The sequence below is a fragment of the Papaver somniferum genome, chromosome 7 (assembly GCF_003573695.1).
Source record: "Papaver somniferum cultivar HN1 chromosome 7, ASM357369v1, whole genome shotgun sequence".
In the NCBI taxonomy this organism is placed as follows: Eukaryota; Viridiplantae; Streptophyta; class Magnoliopsida; order Ranunculales; family Papaveraceae; genus Papaver; species Papaver somniferum.
The window spans coordinates 180,162,133-180,182,945 of NC_039364.1; the positions used below are offsets into that span (position 1 = coordinate 180,162,133).

The 20,813-nt window shown below is 39.6% G+C and overlaps 1 long non-coding RNA gene across 1 annotated transcript; it reads left to right on the forward strand.

Moving 5' to 3' along the window:
- The first annotated feature begins 18,122 nt into the window (after nucleotides 1-18,122).
- LOC113299118 lies at nucleotides 18,123-20,813 on the forward strand. The gene is made up of 4 exons (XR_003334638.1): nucleotides 18,123-18,282; nucleotides 19,315-19,381; nucleotides 20,196-20,272; nucleotides 20,425-20,813. It is a non-coding gene; the product is annotated as an uncharacterized LOC113299118 (long non-coding RNA).

Sequence of the window (20,813 nt, forward strand, 5' to 3'; positions counted from 1 at the left end):
TGATACTCCTACGCTCATATTGATTCTGTATGAGGGATTAGATTTCAAAACTCTGACTTTGGTAGAATCACTTTGTGGTGGTAATTTCCCTGAAAAGACTGCCGAAGAAGGTTGTAATTTTTTGCATGAAGTAGCCAAAATAATTCAAGAGTGGGAGGATAGAGAACCCATAATGACTAGTAGTAAAGGGGTTCACATAGTTGATAGTGAATTAGACTCTGAGGCCAAGATTGTTGTTGTGTTACGAAGACTTGAGTCGTTAGAAAGAGATGCTAAAATCAAGCATGTTGAGTCTGTCACACATACATCTTCTATTACTGATAATTTTTCTAACAAAAGAATTTATAGTTTGGAAGAAAGTATGAGTTTGTTTATGCAGGATACTCAAAGATATATGGAGAACTTAGAGTAACAACTAGATCATATTACTATCCAGTTGAGTGAGCGAGACAACGATCAGTTCCCGAGTCAAATACAGCTTGACCCCAAGGGTTCAGTTGAAGTAAGCACATTTGGTGGCGAGCCGACCCACCGTGTCCATGTTGTCACTACTCTCAGAAGTGAACGGGTCATTGATAATCATGTTAGTGATCCCGAGAAGAATGTGCAAGGTAGGAACCTGCCTACCGTCACACAAGTTACTCCTTCAGCACAAAAAGAAACCAATGAGAGCGAGAAAGGTAAATCTGAAATTTCTTATGTTCCTCGTCCTCCTTTTCCTCAAGCTTTACTACCTCTCAAGAAGGGAGCTATCCCTAATGACATCTTAGAAGTGTTTAAACAGGTTAAAGTCAACATTCCCCTCTTAGATTCCAGTAAACAAATTCCTTCTTATGCTAAGTTTCTAAGAGATATGTGCACTGTGAAACGAAAATTGAATGTACATAAGAAAGCTTTCCTTACTTAACATGTAAGCTCGATTATTACACAGAAAACTCCACCCAAATTTAAAGATCCAGGATGTCCTACGATTGCTTGCACCATAGGAGAACATATGATTGAACATGCATTGTTAGATCTAGGGGACAGTGTGAATCTCTTTCCATACTATGTATACGTGCAATTAGAACTTGGTGATTTGAAACCCACCAATGTTACCCTCCAATTGGCTGATAGGTCAACTAAAATTCCCAGAGGAGTGGTAGAGGATGTTCTTATACAGGTTGAAAGTTTTATTTATCCTGTTGACTTTATTTTTTTGGATACTCAGCATGTCTCTAATCCTAGTGGGCATATTCCCGTCATCTTAGGTAGACCTTTCTTGGCTACCTCAAACGCGGTTATCAATTGTTGGAATGGAATCATGGAGCTTACTTTTGGGAAAATGAAAATAGAAATGAATGTGTTTCACCTTTCGAGTTCATCTTCGATTTCTGAAACATGTGAACATGTATGCATGATTGGTAGTGTGAATGATTATACTTATTGTTACAATGAGAATCTCGAAAACATGTCTGAAAACTTTGCAGATAGTATGGAGTTCACTGAAACTAGATTACGGGATATTTTCTTAGCTTATTTTGCCGATCTCGGCGATCGTGTTTTACACGAACTTGCTGCATTGAATATATATTTTCTTGATCCATCTAGTAGTTTTCAGAATGATTATATGAGCGTTCAACATATGGATACTGGTCAAGTAATTCATACAAACAAATTGGAACTGGAATCTATTTGTTTAGCTCCTTTCGTCAACTCCAATGATCTTATGTTGATGCTCTTATTCCTAGTGAACATAATGTGTCCAGCAATATCAGTTCAGTAGATTTAGATCTGGATTTAGGGTATACAACATGTGTTGAATTGTCTGAACAATGTGTACTTATTATCCGTGAGTCTGATTTACTTCGTATTACCACGCATGACTGGGAAGGTCCGGATTATGTTCTGAGTAGGATTGGATTCAGTTTGTTTGGCTCTCTGGGTACTAATCATTATTGCCGCAAGTTCATATTTTCAGTAGTTCTGATTTGTTGGTTGATTCCCAACTTTTCAGACTTTATTTATATGCTTGGCAGGTTGCTATTGTGTATCACTTTCACTATGTTTGAGATTACTTGTTGCGCGCAAGCAGGGAACAAATAACATCCGCTTCGTGGGAGTCAACCCATCGGATTTGTTCCCTTTACTCCATCTTTTTTTTTTATCTGCCTTTCGCATATTAGGAATTTTCCACCTTGAATTTTACTTTGAATGACTCAACTTACAATGAGGACAATGTAAGGTTCAAGTGTGGTGGAGTGGTTTAAGTATATATATATTTGTGGCAGGCATTCACTTTTGCTATGAATTTTCTTAAAATAAAAATAAAAATGAAGAATATGACCAGTTGTTGAGCGGGTTTTAAAAATTTTCTTTTGTGTAACGTGACCAGCTGTTGAGCGGGTCTTCTTGATTATCAGTCTCGCTGTTTAGCAGACATTTCTCTTCTATTGTTTAGTGGATTCGTCTTGCTATTTAGCAAACATTTCTCTAACACTGTTTAGTGGAATCGTCTTGTTGTTTAGCAGACATCACTCATATCCAGCTGTTTAGCGGATATATTTTTGTTTTGCTAGGGACTAGCAAAATGTAAGTGTGGGGGTGTTTCATAAGCACGTAAGTGCCACATTTTATACCCATATTTATATTATCTAGGACTCGATATTTGGGCAATAATGTTGTTTTGAGCTATTTGTAGGAAATACAAACAAATTCGATCAGCAGAGGACAATTGGTTTAATGAGAGCTAAAATGGCGTTTGCCATGAAAAGCACCAATGGGATGCTCATGGCACCAATGAGCTAAAAGAAACGGGCATTAACCAAATATGGTTTGCAGTGCCATGTTATTTATATTTGGCTGCCACTCATGGACAGAGAGAAAATGGTAAACAAAGAGTTGCTTCTTTGTATTACCAAACATGTGAATCCCACCGAAGATTAAAGAATAGTGAGACGTGTCTCGTTCCACCTTCACAAAAATTGATAGGCTTTCAGGATTGCCTATATAATAAACCGTAATCGCACGGTGTCTAACTAGTAGACAAGGGCAAGTACGGGTCGAACCCACAAGGAGCGGTGGAAATACTATAACCAATATCTAAAATGAACTAACCAGAAATGATGTTTTTGGATTTTCAGAAAAGAATAAAAAAACGAAGAAAATGAAATAAACTAATAGAAAGAATCCAAATGAAATATCGGTAACCAGGGATGTGAAGTATTAAGGATCCAAGATTCTGTTGTAGGCAAATTAATTGTGTTCAATCGCAAAGGATCTCAAATATACTCATGTAGAGCGGCAAACCTATCTACTCATACATGGAAGATATTGCATTTACGAATTGTCGACAAGAATCATCAAAAATGAATTATTTGTTCTCACCTAAAAGTAGAATTTCTAAGCACTAGTCATACATGGCATGAAGATTCAAGGAATATTCATAATTCAATTATTAATTAGGTTAAATGAGTTTTTCTATTAATCCAACAATGGACTATACATGACATAACACATGATAAATCTAGATAGAAAATAAACATTGATAGAGAGACAAAATTATTAAAATTAAGTTCAATTGGTAAAACCCTTGTTCATGAAAACAAATAAATCCTACAAGTTCATCCTTTCACCCTAACATGGAATTAGCTAGCCATGGCTTTCTTAAAGACCATAAAAAAATATGAATAAATCCCTAGCTAATTGAAATTAAAAGAGAGAGATGCAAAATGGGAGATATAAAACTCAAACCTTAGTCTTCTCTGTTTTGTTATTGTCGACGGCTCCTAGCCGCAACCTCCGCCTTTTATGTTTCTCTTTCATTCGAATATATAGGTGTTGTCGCAAACTCCAAAAGTAACCAAGCCGGTGCTTTTACCATAGGCCCAGTCCAGTACCAACTCTTCCAAATCCACATAACCTATGCCAGTTTAACCAAGTACCTTCTGCGCAACATAGCCAAGTCGGCCAACACACACCCCAACTTCAGTTTCCATTATGTCCGTCGCTTTGACCTTTTAATCTCGGCCACTGGGTGTACATGCTCAGGACAATTAATATTTCCCGACTATCTTGCAACATCCTACAACAACATTTCCAATCATCACTTCTTATTCTTCCCTACACAACAGCTCCATTAATGCCGGTGATTATTCTGCTCCATAACAACAACAGCTTCTAAACTCCATCACGATAATCAACATCCAACTTCCATTAATCCAGAACACATGTTTCTCATCTGATCTCTCTAGGTTCAGCTACACTGAATCACAACAAAAACTCCCATCTTCAAATTCTCCGCAGTTACAATGGGTTCAAACCCTCTTTCAGTTCAAACAACTGTTTATGGGTAAAAATTGTTTCTGCCGGTTTTGGTAAATTTGGGTGTGTTGCTGAGAAATGAGTTTAGACCTAAACAAATGCACTGCACGGGAGTACTTTAGATTCTATAGATCAATTTGTACAATCCTGGCCTAAACCAAGAAATGGCTGTTCCAGTCTTGCTTCGGTCACAAAGTGAAGGAGAAGGGTTGGTCTTAGGGAGGGAAGAGAAAAAGGTGTTGAGACCAGAATGGTTAATTCTGAAGGTGTGGATATTTTATGACTTGTATCAGAATTTGGAACTGGCTTGCGGAATGAAAGCTATAGTTCTTTGGTATTTTTCTAGATTGTGTTGTTGTTCTCACCAAAACTTGTTGTCTGGTCGAAAATAGGTAAAACCTATTTATACTAGTCATATTGAACGCACCCTGATCTCGTAGAAAGTGGGAGTGATTGAGTGATGGAGAAGTGGGGTTATGTGTAATTGTCAGAACTATGTTCCCACTATGGAAGTAACTGGTTAGTTTACACCCACTACTTCTTGCTGCCACTAACTTCCCTGCTTTCTCACACTTTCTTATAATGGGCGTGTTGCACGCCGCATGCTGTAAACCGCCAGACCAATACCCTGATCAACATCCCCCAGTTTGTGACATGTTTGATGTCTCGAGTGTTTTCATGGAAAACATGTAGTAGGTTGCTATGTGTGGCAAGTCAAAATAAGGAGACTTGCCACAATAGAATAACACGTGATACTATTTGGCTTGTCTTATTTGGTCGCCCAAAACTTTCCACAGGCCTGTCAATTCTGTGGCGAATTCGGACGGCTGAGATCGTAACTCATGAGAAAGAGTGGCCATTGATTATGGCCACATTCTGTTGGCGCCTGAAGGTAGCACAGTGGCGTCATTGGCACATGCCAATGGTGTAGTGGCATGTAGCGGCATGCCAGTGACATAGTGGCGCCTGGCATGACCATGGCAGCTATTTTGGCATATTGATGTTAGACCCAAATATGGCTCTGGCAACATCGGCCCTGTTGTTATATCAAACTTAAGGCCTTAGGAGAATTACTCGACTTAGTTAGCATGGCAACTTTAGCTAAATTAGGGTTTGGCATATCAAAACCCTAATTAGCGCGTGTGGCATGGCCGCGACACGGTGGCGTTTTATGCAATCGGTGTCATGGCCACATTGAAGGAATTACGTCAGACCATAATATGGGAATAATCACAAGCGCAAGGATGGCCACAGGTGATTATAGAATGGCGCCATTTTTAGGGTTTGTCCGGTCTCACATGGCTCGTGGCATGTTGTAGGGCCAAAATGGCGTAATTGGGCCACGACTGGAAATTAGGGTTTCGACTAATGACACTAAGTAAGAGCCGTGTTTGGAATACCCTAATTGAATATGTTATGGCGTTTGGCCACGAACAAGAAGTGGGTTAGCTCGTTGGCGCGCTATTTATGTCATTTTGATATGATCAACATGCTACTGCGGCAAAGTGGCACGTTTGGCATGTTTGGCATGCCAATTAGCATATTGGCGCGGCATGGCATGTTTGGCATGTCACTAGCATGCCGGAGCGGAATGGCACGTTCGGCATGCAAGTTTGGCATGTTCGGCATGCCAATTAGCATGTTGGCGCGGTTTTGGAAAGCCAATTTGGCATTGTGACTTTCTGGCGCAACTTTGCCTCTTTTGATACTGTGGCAGGTTTAGAGCGACCTGATTGGTCGAAAAAGGAGGGGACGGCCAAGCATGGGCGTGGCCACACTTCTGGTGTGCGTGTGGCGGATTTAAAGCGACCTGATTGGTCGAAATAGGGCCGGCAAGTATGGGCCCAGCCAGAACTCATGTGCGTGTGGCGGGTTTAAGGCGACCTGATTGGTCGACAGGAAATAGGGGCCGGTTCGAGCAGCATGGGGTGTGGCCACTTGCAAGTGGCGCCGGCTGGCCTATGGGATGGCCACACCTCTCTTTGTTGCTTCTCCTATTCTGCGGCTCCTTTTAATCCTTGTTTTCTGATTTTGGTTAGGATTTTTCACATACTAATCCATGGAGGATTAATTGCCTAGTTCGCCTAGGCTTAATTTTGACAGGCGAGGTCTAATATACTGCGCAGGGCGCAAAAACCCTAATTTTGCAAATTAGTTAGGGTAATATCTGAATATTGTGAATTATCACAAAATTGATTTAATTTTATGTGTTGACACAGAGTTCTTTAAGTTTATTTCCAGAGAGCAGTATGCTTTCCGATTGAATACTTTTATGCAAGGAACTTAACCTTGATACTTGGAAATTCGTGCTACTCTGCTAGGAGTGAACACAAATTGTCATGCCATACCAATATTAAGGGTTCAGCCGGGGAACATATCACAGAAAGCATTCAAAGAAACTTATATTAACTGAATAATACATGCAAAGTGCCAAAATGTACAGAATATCTGGGATTGTTTCCATATGCACCATTCTGGGTAAATTTCATGTGAATATATGTTGCTCAATAAATGCGCCAGTGAAGAGGTTGAACACTTATCACTTTTACATGGCTCCGTTTCTTTACAGTGTGACGGCACATTAAACGCAGGGTTTTACAAATTTAGCCCTGAACTAAAAATCACCATCAACATTAAGTCCCCTGCTTAACACGTAACAGTGGCGTTGTTGCGGGGTAAGCATTAGATGGTGACACACAAGGATAAAAAATCGAGGAGGCATGACATAAAGAGTTGGCCGGGAAAAATCCGACTGACCTTGGAAAGAGACACGAGCGTGATCCCTGCGCTGGCGGCTTGGAGCGTTGGCGCTTGGAGTGCTGACGTGGTGCGGGCTCGGCTACAGGACGTTGGCGCTTAGAACGTTGGCGTGGTGCTGGCTCGGTCGTGGAGATTGGCGCCATGGAACATTGGTGCCACAGGCCAATCTTCCTTTTTCCGCACATGGCCCAAAAGGGAAACCTTCTTATACTCAAACTCCAAAAGGGAAACCTTCTTCTTTATTTGGTATCGTTGGCTTTGTTTCCGCATCTTCGTGTTAGCAGTAAAGGTGCATCATTCGTGAGTGGATCAGTGGAAAGAACATCAACATTAAAAGCAGGAGAGTATTGAGGTATGTATTCCAACATCTCTTCCCTCTTGTTTGTTCATTGGTGTTAACCCTAGCCATAGGCATATCTTCCATGAGCTTGTGAAAATACTCCGATATGAATGATTCCTCTTTGCCAGTAGCATTGTAGTAGCATTAACCACAACAATAATAGTAACAAAGCCAATTATTATGCGAAGCAAGCATGTATGGGCGATCGGCCGTCGTTGGCTCCTTCCTTCATGAAACCTAACTTTAGTTTTTCTTCTTTTTGCGTTTGGCCGTGGGCACCATTCCCGCGACAGGACACGGTTTTGGCTAAGAGCATATTTCCCGTGACAAGTACTTATTTGAGCGAACATCAGTCCCCATTCCCTTTGGGCGCAAGTACCGTGACATGTGGCCAAAGAAAAATTTCCCATAGAAAATTTGTTGTTGGCTCTTAATCATTGTACCCAATTTTTTTTTGACAAAATCTCCATGTATGGTTTTCTTCGAAGTAGTAACTTTTTCTGTTTTGCTCCGTTGTAGTTACTTTGAAAGTAAAAGTAGCATAAGGAATTTTGTTAAGATGTCACCAGAAAGTAGTTCTGCCGCCGCGTCGAGAAATGCCAACAACTCCAAGCCAAACACGGATGACGAGTTTTTTACAAAGTCTGTTGCAGTTACGAGGACACATCCTGAATTCGTAGCAACCCTTCTGACTGATTCAGAGAATGAAGGAGAAGTCCAATCAGTCTATCCAGGGCGTATAATGAGGTTTTTCCTTCAAAAGAAAGAGTATATGGCTTCTCCCATAGACTTCAAAATCTGTCATAGTCCATTGCGCTCTTATGATAAATGGATGAAATTCATGATAAGCCGAGACCATGTAAGGGCTAATATGACTGGGGCGCAAATCATGAATGTTGTCATGGCATCTGTGACACTTCAAATCAGAAAAGATGCTGCAGGTTTGATTACTTTCATTTCCAGATGGTGTCCGGAAACTCGCACGGCTATATGTAAATGGGGTGAGATGACCATTACTTTGGAAAGCGTAGCCGTTCTGTTGAGTTTTGCAATAATAGGTAATCTTGACGTCATCTTGTCTAAGGAAGAAGAAGAAATGCATGCCACTTTGGTCACAAAATCAACAGGATATGTTCGGAAGGATTACGAGGAGAAGTGCTTCTATAACTGGTGGGTGTCTGAATGGTTCCCTGATGAGCCGGAGCCGGATCAGGTGCTGGATGATACACTCCATGTTGCTGTATTTTTAGCCCTGTGGTTATACAAATAAATTTTTGATGATGGCTCTGGCAAGAAAGAGATAAGGCAGAAGCTCATCAAATTTGCTATCAAATTAGCGAAAGGCGTTGCTCTTCCCGTCGGCAGTTTGTTCCTTGGCTCTTTGTATACCCATCTGGATCACTTAGCAATGGACATGTATGTCTCTAATGGATATATGAAAGTAGACTCGTATGTCCATGTCGCCTTTCTCCAAGCATGGTTGTGGGAGCATTTCAAAATTTACGCTCCTAAACCGAAAACCTTATTTCCTGATACATATCGCGGCTCTAGGATACTCCGTTGGTTGGAGAGGCGTCCAAAACCTGTCTCAAAACTCATTGATTTTCTTGACAATGCGCATGCAGTTGACTTTCATCCTTGGGCTCCAGTTCACGCGTCTATAATTCAGAAAAATACTTTTGCGTCTGCCTCGAACATGACATTGCATTCCGCCGAAGAGAATATGAGCACGGGAGAAACTGTGTTCATGCGAAGCTCCATAACTGGATATGTGCCATCTTTTTTCAGAGGATCTTGTGAAGTGGTTCCTTACAACATTGACAGGGCCGCTCGTCATATGGGTTTTGATCAGGGGGTTCCGTTTCGCCGTCCATTCAAGGCTCCAAAAGAACTGTTGCCAGCCGTTTTCAATAGCCGTATCTTTGCGTCCCATAAAAGCCTCCTTTTTTGCTCCCAGAACGAAAACCGGTGACAACCTCTAAATATAATGTTTTCTGGCAGGAAGAGTTTCTCTCTATTCATCAACTCGTGCAGGATGTTGTGACAATTCCACACGTCAAACCTTCTCCTAAAGTTCTGGAAAAACACAGATTGTTTAGGTTGCTTCCTTTGGGTAAGCGGAAATCTGACAGTCCCCAGGAAAAAGAGCGGAGGTCGAAAGATCGTGTGGGAGGCATCCGATCGTCTTCGATGGCCTTGTGTCTTTCAGTTCTTCCAACATGCAAGCATGTATAATTTCCTTCTTGACTTGGATAAATTGCGTAAATATTCTAAATTGTTGCCAATGAGCATCTCTTTCTTTTTAACTCAGGGTCTTGACAACATGAATGCCTTCGCCAGACTTGAACGTAAACATAAAACGAAACCTTCTGAAGAACAATCTGGCGATACTGATCCGCTCGACATCGAAGAGGAAAGCGAAGAAGAAGAAAGCTCAGGATCCGACGGTGACGGAAAAAGTACTTCAGAGCGTAGCAGCGCGTCTTCTAACAGTCCAGTTGACCCGCAGATGAGTCGGTGAGTTTCCCACACGTTTTCCTCTTGGATTATTTATTTATACGAATAAATATTCAACTGGTGCTATTTACAGGAAGAAGCCGCTTCTGAAAATAACCTTGAGATGGAGATTCATGGTAATGAAGATGTAGTTGTGCCTCCAATCATGGAAACCGTACCCGCTGGTAATATGGAGATGGAGATTGATCATCGTGAAGATGATGTTGTGTCCCCAATGGCAGAAAACGTTATCGTGGCGACGTGCGTGATTGTTCCCAAAGAATCTTTGCTAGTCGCACATCCAGCTGCAGGTGTCGTTTTCGATCCTCCATTTGAGGCTCCTTTTGAGGGTCATGTGCTGATTGGAGGATTCAGCGTGCCAGTGAAGTATGCGGAGCTATATACCAAGATATGGAGAAATTATGGGCACATCGCCACGACCAGGAAGGTTGATAGTCGCTTTTCATTGGTTAAGCGTGTGGAGGGAACCTTATCTTCAATCCATGGCATGTGCAGTGTGACTTGACACACTATTTCTGGAGATGTAATCAAAAGCTGGGAATTCCATCGGGACATGTGCGTGAACTTCGAGTTTAACGCCTCCTGGTTTTGTGAAGGATTTCCCAAAATCCATAAGCTGCAAACTGAGATGGCTGGAGTTCCTTCTGCGGATTTTATTAACCAGCAGGAGGCGGAAATCGAGAGGTTATCCCAGGAGTTGAAGTTAAAGCAGGATCCTCTTCAAAACATGAAGTATGCTTTGTCCAAGAAGAATGGGTTGTTTTTGGACAATTTCCCTTGAATGCTTTTATTTTTTCTGAACCTCCTCTTTTAGATTTTTTTTTTTGAAAGGCAAGAAACGCCTGTTTTATGGTTTGATTTTCTGGTTTTTAGATTGATAGATGACTTTTTTATAAGAATTTTGAATTGGTTTATTTTTGGAATGGTATGAAATTTTAGAATAATTGGGTTATTGGGTTTTGTAGTCAACATGGAACTGACGCCCGTGTCAGGTTTCCAGCACATTCAAAACGTGAGTTGCGCAAACAAAACTTACCCGCTTAAGGGTCTTTCAACAAACTGAATCTTCAAGAGAAAATCCGAGTTTATTGTGTGACGTCATCCTCGCCGCGAGAAGTCCCCAGTCGTCCTTTATTGTCTATGTGACATATTTATGTCGATCCGCGGCAAGGCGGAGAATCTCCAGTCACGCAGTTTCCCTGAGTTTATCTTTTCTTGGACGATGCGCTTCAGAGCATTGCATTCACTGGTAGGATGATGGATGAATCTGTGATAATTGCAATATCTTGAATCTAGCATCTCTTGATTAGTTGGTGGACGCCATACCGAGGGTAGTTGAACCACCCTCTCTCGTACCCAAATTTCCAGTAACTCCAGGACTCTTCTGATAGGTAACGGGAAGCGTGGATATTCTGGGTCTGGCTTCTCTCGCATCAGCAGTTGTTGTGGTGGGAGTTTTGACAGACTTTGGTATAAAGATCTTTTCGAAGGAGGAGTTGACGCTTGAGCGATCATTGATTCACGAGCGGAACGTTTACTTGTACCATATTGATGAAGAGTAATTCCTCTTGAGGGATCTGCGTCAGTGGCAGCAACATGAGATGGCTGGCTGGATATTGTTCGTTTCCATAGGCGTCTTGGCAGATTTCCCCCTCTTCAGGTGCCTCTCTCTTAAGTAAAGCAGTTGTGGCCGCGGACTGTTGACAACTCTTTGAACATCCGTGAGGGTTTGGAGATAAATGTTTTCCAACAAAAATTCGTAGGCCGGCTCTTTACCCTTGTCCTGTAGACACTGCGACATACCTGGAAAGTCTCCTTCCTCGGTCTTGTGAAACTATCTTGGCTCTCTGTCATTGGCAGAATCCAATTGGTTGTTCCTCTTCTGCTCTTGTATAACATGGCTACGTGATCTGTCGGTATCTTCATTGGTAGAAGTACATGCCTTGGCCAAAGATTGAACGTCCTTCGTATTATTCTGAAAATTGGTGAGATCTTTCTGACAGGTACCCGCTGATTCTTTCCATAATCGATTTACCATACTTTTCAGGATACGAAGCGTTTCATTGCCGGCTGATAATATCAACTTGGTTTGCAGCCATATCCTCTAGCACTTTTATCATTCCTTCCATGGTTGATGGCCTTCGGCTATTCACTGCTCTTGAAAGGTTTGAATGACCCGAATACATCTGAAAATTGGAACCTTTGATTGAAACAAGCTTTAGTTAATGATTGAATTAGGCCTAAGACCAATTGGGATAGAAATGAGATTGAGAATTGAATTTGCAACCGAGAGATTTAATCTCCCATTGTGGTCGCCAGTTGTTTATGGGTAAAAACTGTTTCTGCCGGTTTTGGTAAACTTGGGTGTGTTGCTGACAAACGAGTTTAGACCTAAACAAATGCACTGCACGGGAGTACTTTAGATTCGAGAGATCAATCTGTACAATCCTGGGCTAAACCAAGAAATGGCCGTTCCAGTCTTACTTCGGTCACAAAGTGAAGGAGAAGGGTTGGTCTTAGGGAGGGAAGCGAAGAAGGTGTTGAGACCAGAATGGTTAATTCTGAAGGTGTGGTTATTTTATGACTTGTATCAGAATTTGGAACTGGTTTGCAGAATGAAAGCTATCAGTTCTTTGGTATTTTTCTAGATACTGTGTTGTTGTTCTCACCAAAACTTGTTGTCTGGTCGAAAATAGGTAAAACCTATTTATACAAGTCATATTGAACGCACCCTGATCTCGTAGAAAGTGGGAGTGATTGAGTGATGGAGAAGTGGGGTTATGTGTAACTGTCAGAAACCATGTTCCCACTATGGAAGTAACTGGTTAGTTTACTCCACTACTTCTTGCCGCCACTAACTGCCTTGCTTTGACACTTTCTTATAATGGGTGTGTTGCACGCCGCACGCTGTAAACCGCCAGACCAATACCCTGATGAGCATCCCCCAGTTTGTGACATGTTTGATGTCTCGAGTGTTTTCATGGAAAACATGTAGCAGGTTGCTATGTGTGGCAAGTCAAAATCAAAAGACTTGCCACAAGAGAATAGCACGTGATGCTATTTGGCTTGTCTTAGTTGGTCGCCCAAAACTTGGCACAAGCCTATCAATTTTGTGGCGAATTTGGACGGCTGAGATCGTAACTCATGAGAAAGGGTGGCCATTGATTATGGCCACATTTTGTTGGCGCCTGATGGTAGCACAGTGGCGTCATTGGCTACATGCCAATGGTGTAGTGGCATGTAGCGGCATGCCAATGGCATAGTGGCGTCTGGCATAGCCATGACAACTATTTTGGCATATTGGTGTTAGACCCAAATATGACACTGGCAACATCGACCCTATTGCTATATCAAACTTAAGTCCTTAGGAGAATTACTCGACTTAGTTGGCGTGGCAACTGTAGCTAAATTAGGGTTTGGCATATCGAAACCCTAATTAGCGCGTGTGGCATGGCCTCGGCACGGTGGCGTTTTATGCAGTCGGTGCCATGGCCACATTGCAGGAATTATGGCAGACCATAATATGGGAATAACCTCAGGCACAAGGATGGCCATAAGTGATTATAGAATGGCGCCATTTTTAGGGTTTGTCGGGTCCCACATGGCTCGTGGCATGTTGTAGGGCCAAAGTGGCGTAATTGGGCCACGACTGGAAATTAGGGTTTAGACTAATGCCACTAAGGCAGAGCCGTATTTGGAATACCCTAATTGGAATATGTTATGGCGTTTGGCCACGAACAAGAAGTGGGTTAGCTCGTTGGCGCACTATTTATGGTATGTTGACACGATCGGCATGCTACTGCGGCAAACTGGCATGTTTGGCATGTTGGGCATGCTACTGCGGCAAAGTGGCACGTTTGGCATGTTTGGCTTGCCAATTAGTGTATTGGCACGGCATGGCATGTTTGGCATGTCACTAGCATGCCGGAGCGGAATGGCATGTACGTTTGGCATGTTTGGCATTCCCATTAGCATGTTGGCGCGGCTTTTGGAAAACCAATATGGCATTGTGACCTTCTGGCGCACCTTTGCCTCTTTTGATACTGTAGCAGGTTTAGAGCGACCTGATTGGTCGAAAAAAGAGGGGTCGGCCAAGCATGGGCGTGGCCACACTTCTGGTGTGCGTGTGGCGGATTTAAAGCGACCTGATTGGTCAATGGGAAATAGGGCCGGCAAGTATGGGCCCAACCGCAACTCATGTGCGTGTGGCGGGTTTAAGGAGACCTGATTGGTCGACAGGAAATAGGGGCCGGTTCGAGCAGAATGGGGTGTGGCCACTTGCAAGTGGCGCCGGCTGGCCTATGGGATGGCCACACCTTCCTTTGTTGCTGCTCCTATTCTGCGGCTCCTTTTATTCCTTGTTTTCTGATTTTGGGTAGGATTTTGCACCTACTAATCCATGGCGGATTAATTGCCTAGTTCGCCTAGGCTTAATTTTGACAGGCGGGGTCTAATATACTGTGCAGGGCGCAAAACCCTAATTTTGCAAATTAGTTAGGGTAATATCTGAATCTTGTCAATTATCACAAAATTGATTGAATTCTATGTGTTGACACAGAGTTCTTTAAGTTTATTGCCAGAGAGCAGTATGATTTCCGATTGAATACTTTTATGCAAGGACCTTAACCTTGATACTTGGAAATTCGTGCTACTCTGCTGTGAGTGAACACAAATTGTCATGCCATACCAATATTAAGGGTTCAGCCGGGGAACATAGCACAGAAAGCATTCAAAGAAACTTATATTAACTGAATAATACAGGCAAGGTGCCAAAATTTACAGAATATCTGGGATTGTTGCTACATGCACCATTCTGGGTAATTTCATGTGAATATATGTTGCTCAATAAATACGCCAGTGAAGAGGTTGAACACTCATCACTTTTACATGGCTCCGTTCCTTTGCAGAATGACGGGACATTAAATGCAGGGTCTTACAAATTTATCCATGAACTAAAAACCACCGTCAACAACAACTCATACAAATAACCACTGCCCAAGTTAGCTGCTCCAACGATTTATCAAAAACATCCACCAGAAATCCCTAGCCAACTCTCGGCACCTACCTGTTCAACGGCAGCTATAACACCTTTCTCCGGCGACTGCAACAGCTCGTCCATCGACTGCAGTTCAGGGCATCTCTAGCATAATTTCATATCCGTTCACTTCCAAGATCCGTACAGCCACCATCAACACCTGTTGGAGAGCAAACCATCTTCTTCCTTGCTCAGTCTACTCCCCCAACAACGACAACGTCACGACCATTTCAGCTATTCTTCCGGCTTGAATACAAAAGCACATTCAAGTACCGATCCTGGCAGTTGAAATTAGAAGAATAAATTGAATTCAAATGGCTAAAGGTGTTGCGGCTTCATTTCTCAAATCAATCAATGAAATCACCCTCTTGACCGTGAATAAAATGGTTGCTTGGGATGACATACAACACTCAGTTAAATGCTTCCTCTCATGACACCACCAACTGCTTGAAAGGAATAAGAAATGTTTTTCTTTGTTTTGATACGTAACCAGATGCGGTGGAACGAGTCACGTCTCACTATTCTTTAATCTTCAGTGGGCTTCACATGTTTGGTAATACAAAGAAGCAACTCTTTGTTTACCATTTTCTCTCTGTCCATGAGTGGCAGCCCAATAGGAATAGTGGGAAGGGAAAACTACAGAGAGACCCATTCTCCCAGATTTTTCCACTGTCAAATTCACGGACAGAAAAGTTCAGGCGCGCACCCATTTTCCCGTCAAAAATTCGTAGCAGACCCATAATTTATGAAATTATGCTTCTCAGTTTTTAAAAGGCCAGACTACCCTTTTCTTCGAGCGACGAACAGAGAGAAGCGAGAAGAAAACAATGGTGAACTCTGATTCTTCATTTTTAACATTTGGATTTTTCCCTTTGTCAAATCTTTTCCCAAATCCTTTTCTGAATAATCTTCTCAATAAAACTAGGGTTTCTGTTTTACTTCTTTGAATCATCGATTTTAAATCTGGGGATTTTGAGTTTCTGTTGTCTTTGATTATTCGAGAAGTAAAAAGAAATTAAAATTGAAGTTGAAAAGGGTAAGAAGTGTGTTACAGTATTTCGATATCAACTGAATTGGAAATTTTCATACCTTATTTGTCTCCATGTGTTTGATCTCAATCGGAAATTTATGATTAGATTTGAATTAAAGATGTTATGCATAACATTAGTTTTGTTTAGATGCATAAAGCATTATGCATTATTTTGTTTTAGCTGCATAATGTCTTATGCATTACTTTTTCACTTTTCTGGTTATGCATCAGTTTTGTTTAGATGCATAAGACATTATGCATTATTTTGTTTTAGCTGCATAATGTCTTATGCATTACTTTTTCACTTTTCTGGTTATGCATCAGTTTTTTTTAGATGCATAATACATTATGCATTATTTTTGTTTTAGCTGCATAATGTCTTATGCATTACTTTTTTTCACTTTTCTGGTTATGCATCAGTTTTTTTTAGATGCATAAGACATTATGCATTATTTTGTTTTAACTGCATAATGTCTTATGCATTACTTTTCTCACTTTTCTGGTTATGCATCATGTTTTTTTTTAGATGCATAAGACATTATGCATTATTTTGTTTTAGCTGCATATTGTCTTATGCATTACTTTTTTCACTTTTCTGATTTATGGATTTTTATGCACGTGCATAATGTCTTCTGCATCATTTTGTTTAGTGCATAAGACATTATGCCATTATTATTTCTGCATAAAACATTATACATTATTTTTGTTTTAGCTGCATAATGTCTTATGCATTACTTTTTTCATTTTTCTGGTATGCATCAGTTTTGTTTAGATGCATAAGACATTATGCATTATTTCGTTTTAGCTGCATAATGTCTTATGCATTACTTTTTTTTCACTTTTCTGGTTATGCATCAGTTTTTTTTAGATGCATAATACATTATGCATTATTTTGTTTTAGCTGCATAATGTCTTATGCATTACTTTTCTCACTTTTTCTGGTTATGCATCAGTTTTTTTAGATGCATAAGACATTATGCATTATTTTGTTTTAGCTTCATAATGTCTTATGCATTACTTTTCTCACTTTTCTGGTTATGCATCAGTTTTTTTTAGATGCATAAGACATTATGCATTATTTTGTTTTAGCTGCATATTGTCTTATGCATTACTTTTTTCACTTTTCTTATTTATGGATTTTTATGCACGTGCATAATGTCATCTGCATCATTTTGTTTAGTGCATAAGACATTATGCCATTATTATTTCTGCATAAAACATTATGCATTATTTTTGTTTTAGCTGCATAATGTCTTATGCTTTACTTTTTTCATTTTTCTGGTATGCATCCGTTTTGTTTAGACTTATGCATTATTTCGTTTTAGCTGCATAATGTCTTATGCATTACTTTTTTCACTTTTCTGGTTATGCATCAGTTTTTTTTAGATGCATAAGACATTATGCATTATTTTGTTTTAGCTGCATAATGTCTCATGCATTACTTTTCTCACTTTTTCTGGTTATGCATCAGTTTTTTTAGATGCATAAGACATTATGCATTATTTTGTTTTAGCTGCATATTGTCTTATGCATTACATTTCTCACTTTTCTGATTTATGGATTTTTACGCACGTGCATAATGTCTTCTGCATCATTTTGTTTAGTGCATAAGACAATATAAGGGAAAATTTAGCTGCATAACTTTTTTTCTGTTTCTTCTATTTGATTTTTTTTTCTTCGTCTGTTTCATCCATTTTTGTTGAAATGTATTCTAGGGTTTAGTCAAAAATGATTTACTTCTTTGAATCATCGATTTTAAATGATTTATTTCTTTAAATGATGGAGAAAAAATCTTTGCAGATCCGTTACAGAGATTAATGGAGGAATAGGGAAAGAAACCGGCGGAGAAGAAAAAAAATTATGCCCAAAAACGATGAAGAGTAATAGAGTCTTTCAGTACGTTTTAAATGTTTTTAAATAATTATGGGTGCGACTGTATCAGAAATTAATTATGGGCCTGGCGGTAAGAATTTCTTTTTTTGCGGCCTGCGCCTAAGTTCCCCTAGTGGGAATTGGATAAATGCCTCTGTTTTTAATAGGCCTTTCACAATTATTCCTAACAGACTTCACAAATATCCTTGATGGCATAGTTGAAATTTTATCTGAAAATATAATTTCTCATGATTCCCTTTTTAGCCTTATCCTATCCACTTCTTCTAACGAAACTCACACCAGACAGAAATCAATAGTTCCCACCTCCACCATCTCCGTCGCTCTTACCAACACCACCACTATTTTTATCGTCGCCACCACAAGCAGCACCACCACCTTCGTCACGTCTGCCACAACTATCAACAGGTTAAACATTGATTTTCTATTATCGATTTCAACTGATTTAACTTCTTTGATTTTTCTTCATCTTCTTAGGATAAAGACTGATTTTGGAAACCAGATTCAGATATCGAGTTGTTTTTTGTTTTCGATTTCATAACTGCAAGTTGAAGGTTCAGATTATTGATTTCGTTTTCAATTTTCAGATCTGGAAAATTAATGATATGGTTTGAAAATCAGATTTTGAAGATATATAAACGTAATTTTTAATACCAATTAACATGAAGATTAAATCGAAAGGTACACAGTCGATTAAGTGTTTACACTTGTTTGCATTTTTTATGATTTTGATTTAATAAATTTCAGCAAAATCAGTTTCCTAATCTTTGATAATTTTTACTGTTGTCATTTAACATTCAATAAGTCTAAGCAGTTTCAGAAGAAATTTGGTTCATTATCATTTACTGTTGTCAATTTATGAATCTCTTTTCGTTTCTGTTTGAGATTTGGGGATTTTGACAGGTTATGAAGCATGTAGAGATTGGGGCATAAGATTTGTAGTGTATCTTAATTAGCTCAAAATAGTTTATACAATACATTAGTGGATTCATGATTATTAGTACCTATACGAAGTTTATGTTACATTTTGTGTTATGCAGTTATTATGGAATCATACTGATGTTATATATGGTTTCTTGGGGATACTAACATGATGTAAATGTCAAGATGACTTAATTTTGATGTCAATAAAATGTTAGATAACAATGGAGCTCGAATATCGATGCATTTTTAACAGTTGCATTATGGAAATCTTCAAAAGATGCTAAGTGCAAGCTATAACCTTACTCAAATTGAGTATCGTACTATTCCATTTTTATAAATGGTGTGATTTTAAGTTCACCTTTTTGTATCCCTATTTCATTTGGGTTTCTGAACATTTGTATTTCTAATACTAGGCATCAACCAGGTAGCCCGGTGTAACTATTTTTAGACAATTGTCCGGTCTTACTCTTCCTTTATGTGGAATTTACATCGTTCCCTTTTATCTGACATGTCTAGGTTGTACCTGTTATTGTAAAATCAATCTTTGGTAAAAGAATTGTTGGATTCCCTAGTGGAGGAGGAGGTAAATCACTTTCAAGGAAATTTTTTATTTGTTATATAACCTAATGATAAGAACCTTTAGCAAAAAGGTTAGTGGTTTAATTTGCTTAAAAACATATATGGAATGATTATGTAACATGGGATCAGAACACGGTGAGATTATGCAGAGTGACTGGTTATTAAATAGAGTTATTGCTTGTTCACCTGATTCGGTTCAATAATATGTTTGTGTTGCCTTTACTCTCCGTTCTAGTTAAAAGGATATTTTGGTTTAGTTATAGATGGTTTCATCATTTCAACATTTTTATGAGCTCATTTCCATCAATTTTAGCATATGTATGTCACTTGTTGTTTGAGCCTCTAGCAGAGCTACTTGCTTATGTAATTAGAAAGCAACCCAAATTGCTTGTGCTGGTGAGGACATATTTGCCCAATAAGTAAAAGCTTCTAAAGTTCATATTACGAGACTGCTGAAGATGCATTTTCTTAAATCTTCTGATTTTTTATATAGTTGGGGTCACTTGTTAGTTCTGAGCTTCTAGTAATTTAAGAAGGGGATCGCGAACTGTTGATAGAACCTATTCATTTTTATTGGCTACTTAATTATTTATTAGACAATACAATGTCATTTTTCAATTCAGTAATTAAACTTGGTTATACATGAAATGTTTTCCATGTTCTACTAACTTGCTAGGAACATGAAATGTTTTCCATGTTCTCATAAGTATGAACCTAGTATGGATGTTATGCTGATGGACCGATCTTAAAATGAACTTTGTAGATACCTTAGATTTCATCTTTTATGCTTTTTGACATGTCATGATGCTTTCGTACAGGTCTGTCTACACTCATTGAGAACCGAATTTTCAGTATTCGTAGTGGTCTTTCTCCAGCCATTTCCAAAGTGAACCAGGTCTGATCTGAAACCTTCTTTATTCAAAACTAACTTGAAACATGTGCTATGTGACAATTGACTGAATTATATTCGGTAGATTAGATGCGTGAAAGTGACATTGACATTATATGAATGATAGTTAACTTTTTTTCCATACACTCAAACTGCAGAAACATCGAAGTAGCTATATTAGAAGAACCTGTGGTGTAATGGTAGCACACCCGACTCCACGTCAGATTATGCGTGTTCGAATCACGTCAGGTTCACTCATTCGAGTATATCAATTTTTTGGGGTCAACTTCGGTTGTTGACACCATATTTTGGAGTCAACTTCGGTTGTTGACACCATATTTTTGGATCAACCTAGGTTTTTGACACCATAATTATCTCTTCTTATGCCATTGCCAAAATTTGGGTGATACTTAATTGTTGCAAAATGCCTTGTCTGACTAATGTTGTTTCATCTTGGTTGGTTGAAAACTTTTTGGGTTGTGGCAGTGTTAGTTATGTTGTAGATTATTGACTGAGATTTTTGCCTGATGCATCCTGTTGCTTTTCA